The sequence below is a fragment of the Meleagris gallopavo genome, chromosome 21 (assembly GCF_000146605.3).
Source record: "Meleagris gallopavo isolate NT-WF06-2002-E0010 breed Aviagen turkey brand Nicholas breeding stock chromosome 21, Turkey_5.1, whole genome shotgun sequence".
In the NCBI taxonomy this organism is placed as follows: Eukaryota; Metazoa; Chordata; class Aves; order Galliformes; family Phasianidae; genus Meleagris; species Meleagris gallopavo.
Window position 1 is genome coordinate 990,669 of NC_015031.2, and position 5,580 is coordinate 996,248.

General features: G+C 53.9%; 1 long non-coding RNA gene across 1 annotated transcript; it reads right to left on the reverse strand.

Moving 5' to 3' along the window:
- Nucleotides 1-2,523: 2,523 nt before the first annotated feature.
- Nucleotides 2,524-3,190, reverse strand: LOC109370626. Its single transcript, XR_002120902.1, has 3 exons — nt 3,023-3,190; nt 2,851-2,920; nt 2,524-2,719 (listed from the first exon to the last, which is right to left on the reverse strand). It is a non-coding gene; the product is annotated as an uncharacterized LOC109370626 (long non-coding RNA).
- Between the last annotated feature and the right edge of the window lie 2,390 nt (nt 3,191-5,580).

Consider the following 5,580-nt stretch of genomic DNA (forward strand, 5'->3'; position numbering starts at 1 on the left):
AGAAGAAGAAAAATACTGAAAAACAAGAGGGTGAATAATTAATCCGAGGCAGATGCAATCAATTAATCAGCGGTGCCGGAGTCCCCGCATCCGAAGGCAAAGTTTGGGGGCAGCGGAGCCGGGGGGGTCGGGGCTGGGAGCGGGGAGACCCGGCCATGGGCGTGCAGATGGAGGGGTCCCCACTGTCCCCCACCTCCCCTCCAGGTTAAAGAGGAAGGAGTGCCCCGCTCGTAAAGAAAAATAATACAGAGGGGAGCGGGAGTCGTGCAGCAGTTTGGGGGGGCTCTGCACTTCTCCCCCCTCCCGGCCCCCGTGGCCGCTCGGCCGGAGCCGCATCGGGCTCCGGTGGGTGCCAGCGGGGGGAGGTGCCTTCCTCCTCCCCCTCCTCCTCCTCCTCCTCCTCCTCTTCCTCCTCCCCCTCCTTGGGTGAGGGGGTGGGAGCAGAGCGGAGTCCCGCTCCTGCTGCTGTGTTGTGCTGCGCTGCGGTGCGATGCGATGCAGCCCCCGATCCCCCAACCCCATTTACCGAGCAGCCTCCCAGCCGAACCCTCCGCCCCAGTGTGCAGCGGGGGGCTGCAGAGCCATCCCTGCCATCTTCTCCCTGCTGTCTGGGGGAGTGAGGGCATCCCATCATCCCAGGGTGGAGAGGACCCGCTGGGGTTGACTGCGGACCCCTCCCCCCAGTGCCCCCCATGGCTGAAGGATCCCTGCAGCTTCCCCCGGTCCCTCCTGCCTCGTGCACTGGGAGCAGTTCCCAAAGGATTCAGAGATGCTGGCTGCACAGCTGGGCAGGGATTTCCCTCATCCCGGTGGGGAAAATGGGGCTTGGGGGAACACGCCCAAGGAATGCACAGTGCCAACTGGAATGTTCAGGGACCCCAAAATGAGGGCGGGGAGCAGCTCCTCCATCCCCACACCCCATCTCCCAGTGCATCTGCAGAAGGTGGTGCTGAGTTTGCAGCGTGGAAACCCCACTGTCTCCCACTCCTTCCCCACCCCATTGGCACCGGTGTAGGGCTGGAGCTGCACAGACCACACACCACTCCCACCATCACACCCCCATGCTGTGACCCCCCCACATGCCTCCCATGTCCCCTCCCTCACATTTTCCTCCCTCCCCTCCCTTCCCCCCCCATGTGCTCCCATCCTTCCTCCTCCACCACCATATATTTCCCCATCTCCCTCCACCAGGAAATATTGGCTGGCGTGCTCATCCTGGAAGCCTCATTTATAGTGGAAGTGCGTAAGACATCTCCATTAATGCCAAAATAATTCACGGCAATTAATGGGGTTGACCTTGAGCGGTGACAGAAGCCAAAAATGCCCCTGCAAAGGGCCCAGTGGTCGCATTGGTCGGTGGCACTGTGAAGGGAGGACGGCCCTGGGGCAGCCCCCACACCTTTGGGTGCTCTGGGAGGGGCTTTCTTGAAGGATAATATGCAGATATCCCCAGCTGGGGCCATGGGAGGTGAGCTCTGCCCCCAAACCCACCACCCAGGCCATGCCAGGAGGGCAGAGCATCATCTTCAGCATCTTCAGAACGCAGCCAGCGATCCGGCCTCACCGCACCACTTGTTTTCATACAAATCCTGTGATTTATAACCCAATCTCCCAATTGCTTTGGGGAGGGGAGGGCTGACTCACGGGCTTCGGTCCCTGGGGATGGAGAAGGGAAGCGGTGGCACAGCCGTGATTCATCCCTCCTTGCCCGGCACAGGTTGGTGGGGCACAACCTCAGTTTCCTCTCCCCAAAATGGAATGGGAACAAGGAGCAAGGTGTGCAGGAGCAGGCAGCCGTGATCCCCTGCCTCAGTGGACATCACATCCCCAGTGCTTTCCAGACAAAGGACCATGCTCCCAATCCCAAACCCATCAGTAGCAAACCCCAAGCAAAGGCATTTCTCAAAGCACACACTCGGGACAGCCCAGCTTTCCCTCTTAATCCCCATCGGCGTTTCACCTGCTGATAATCCCAGGGCAGCACTAATCGCTGGGATAACAGCGGCTGCCCGACACTAATCTGGTCCTAATCCCTGTGGGAGAGGCAGAGGTGTTGCATGGGGTCAGCAGTGGGCACGGGTCTGGCAGCCCACCCTCCTTTTGGGGGCTGTGAGAGAAAAGCAAAGGAGTCACAGCAGGGGTGTGCGCCTGGGGGACGCTGTGGAGTGTCCATAATCTGACCCTAAAGAGCCTCCAAATCTGATATAGTGCCCATAAGCAGAAAAGTAGTAGAGTAAAACAAGTTCAGCGGGCACCCCAGGAAGATGATACCCTCCCATTTACCAAAGATTCGCAATAAGGATTAATGCAGGGAAGTTCCTCACCCCAAAGAAGCTCCGAAGCGGCCGTAGCCCCATAACTAATTCTGCACGGGTGTGGAATGGATGAGCCTGGAACATGATTAAAAATATATATCAATTCCCTCCCCTTCATCGCAGCGCCCGAAATACATTTATATCATCCAGCTTTCCTTATATAGTTCTGATAACGACATAAATATAGAAATCCCGTAATTGCCATAAATTCATTTTATGTTATTATTTCTAAAGGGAAAAAAAAATCCTTTTATTGTAACTCATTGTCCAGCTGCTTTCCTCAGGGGGTTGGTGTCACTGCAGTGGTTCCTTGCATGTGCCCATGGTTCTGTCCTGCTCTTCATCCCACGTCCTGGTGAGCCTTGACTTGGTGATCTTGGAGGTCTTCTCCAGCCTCAATGATTCTATGGTTTAGTGGGCACAGAATCATGGAATCATAGCAGAACTACCAAGGTTGGAAATGGGATGGTGGTGATGTGTTGATGGCTGATGATGTTAGAGGTCTTTTCCAACCTTACTGGTACTATGATCTCACCCGAATTAAGCAGAGGGTATGAGGTTCCTCCAGGCTTCATCCATGCAGGGTTGGAGAGTGGGGAAGGAGCCTGTTGGGTGATGGCATCACACAGAATCACCGAATCATTCAGGTTGGAAAAGGCCTCTCAGATCCCCAAGTCCAACCCCAGCCCACCCCACCAGCCCCTGACCACGGCCATCGGTGCCACATCTCCATGGTTCTGGAACACCTGCAGGGATGGTGACCCCACCACTCCCTGCGCAGTCTGTGACACTGCAGCACCTCTCTTTGGGAGAATAAATTGTTCCCAATATCCAACCTGAACCTTCCCTCATGTAACAGACACAAAGACCACCCATCTCAGGAGCCCCATGGCCAACCAATTGATTTGGCTTCAGGCACCCCAAACATCGTAACAATGCATTAGGTATCAAATGCAATATTTATAATATTAAAATTAATATTTTAATAGCTTACAAATGTAATGGAAGGGCGAATCAAAGTGGCAACACCAAGCCATTTTGGTCTGGTGAGATAAAAATATTTCATTTCAGTTTTACTGTTTGGATTCATCTTTGCCTCAACTTTTACGTTCTATTAAAATATTAATTTTGGACTATATCATAGGCCTTTAATATTTTATCTGATGTAACAAGTCAGCATTACCAACGTTGCTGGGGCTCCACGTGGGGGAACGAAACAGCCCCACGAGCTGAAAACCCCACGGAGCAACTGCTGCAAAAGGCATCATCTCAATAGGCCAGCACTGATTTATTCCCCTTCCCTTCCAAAAATCATTACTCGGTGGGGCAATTTCAGCATGGGCAAGCCACCAGCATATGGTTCAATGCCATTTATCCATACAGGCAGCTCAGCATCTGCACAGAAAACCCCCGACTGCCGCATTTCCCCATCGCCGGGGATACACACACCTAATTACGGCAGCGACGGAGGAGGGGGTGGTTATCTTGGCAGCCAGGAAGGACAGCAATAGCATTTCTTTTCTTTCCTTGCTGTTTGCTTATTTAGTTGTTTTCTTTCCCCTGAAGAAAATTCCCCCTCCCCCCCCATGCAGATTCGGGGGAGTATTTGGCCACGTTGAGTTACAAAGCGGCTCCTCCCAGATGAGTGCAGTATGGGGTGATGCTGAGTATGGGGACTCATCTCTGGTTGAGGACCAGTCTGTGTTTGGGGTCGTTTTGTTGTCGTTTTGGAGAGGGAAATGGGATTCGCCTCACCTAAATCAAATAACAAATCTTCAGTGAATGATAAGAATCAGCAGATGCCAGAAAATCAAAGGCAACACATTCTGCCTTAAGCAAAAGGAAGTTTTGCATCCAGATTTTAGTGATAGCTGCATCCTGACCTGGTGAACACCAAAGCCTCATCCTTTGGCCCCAGGCCGCAGTGCCCAGGTGGATGTGATGCCCAGGAGATGTTCCTATAGCCCCCGTGAATGTGTTCTCTCTCTCTGGGCCAAACAGGAGCCATTCATCATCTCCAAATGGCTCAAAAGTCACTACCATTTATTTCTAGACCTTGCAACCATCTGTTTCTAGATCTTTCAACCATTTATTTCCAGATTTGAGCAGGCTGGAGGATTCAAGATGGGTGTCTTCAGCCCCCAGAGGGACCTGCTTCTGGGGGAACCGCCACACCCCCAGACCCCTTCACCACCCATATACGCGCGTATTATAGAAACTGCCTTCAGCATCCCCTCTTTTCCAGCTCCATTCCCTATATTGTCCATGGATATGGTGCTGTGCAGAGTGCTGGAGAGTGCATGGTCATGGGGATGGGACAGGTGGACACGTCCCTGCACTCCAGCATGGGGACACCAACCCGTCACAGCCGGCATTTCCACCACTCTCCCTCCCTCCTTCCCTGCTTCTCTGGCCAAGTAGGAAAGACAGACAGCAAAAAGCACTTAAGAGGAGGAGAAAAGCCCATTTGCTCTGCTTTCCCAGTAGCCCCCTCGTTGGCTCAGCTCAGGCAGTTCAATTTTCTGGAGGCTTTCAGGCCTCCCCCGGTCCCTAATCAGATAAGGGCTGTGCGGGGGAGGACACAGGGACGCCCTTGGCAGTGCTGTGGGGATGAGCTCATGGCCCATCAGCTTCTACCTGCCCCCAAAAGCTCTGAGCACCCATCCCCAGCAATCCTGCCTGGGTAGCATCTCTCCATGAGCCCCAAACCCAAAAGGCAGGTGAGCCCTATGCTGCTTGTCCCTGTTTATACCCCATGGAGTATCACTGCAGTCTCTGTCTCCTCCATCTCCATAACCCCATTTGGATTTATCAGCTGGACCCCACTTGGGGCAATCCATGGGCTATGGAGAGCCTGGGTTGGAGCTGAATTAATCTGCAGGCTGGGAGGTGGGGTATGGGAATATCGGGGTGCGCCAAGAGTTGCTTACCTCTGTGTACCCAACTGTGTGTGCCCAGCAAACTGCAACACTGGAATGGTTTGGCCAACATAGGATGGGTCCTCACACTCCACTCTTTACCTCCCCCCATCCAATTTCCCCTCCCTCCTCACAGCTCCATGACCTTTCTGGGTGAGAACCCCATAGCAACAGCTCAACGTTCCCCTCTGCCACCTGCACATAGGGATGGGGCCAGCTGGGCAGTGAGGGGCCAGGCATTGTGGGGCCTCCCTTTCCCCTTGGCTGGACCTGTCACAGCTGTGCTCGTCAGGGATGGGAGAAGAGTCGAGTCTGGGTCAGCATCCACAGCCTGGCTTTGTGTTATG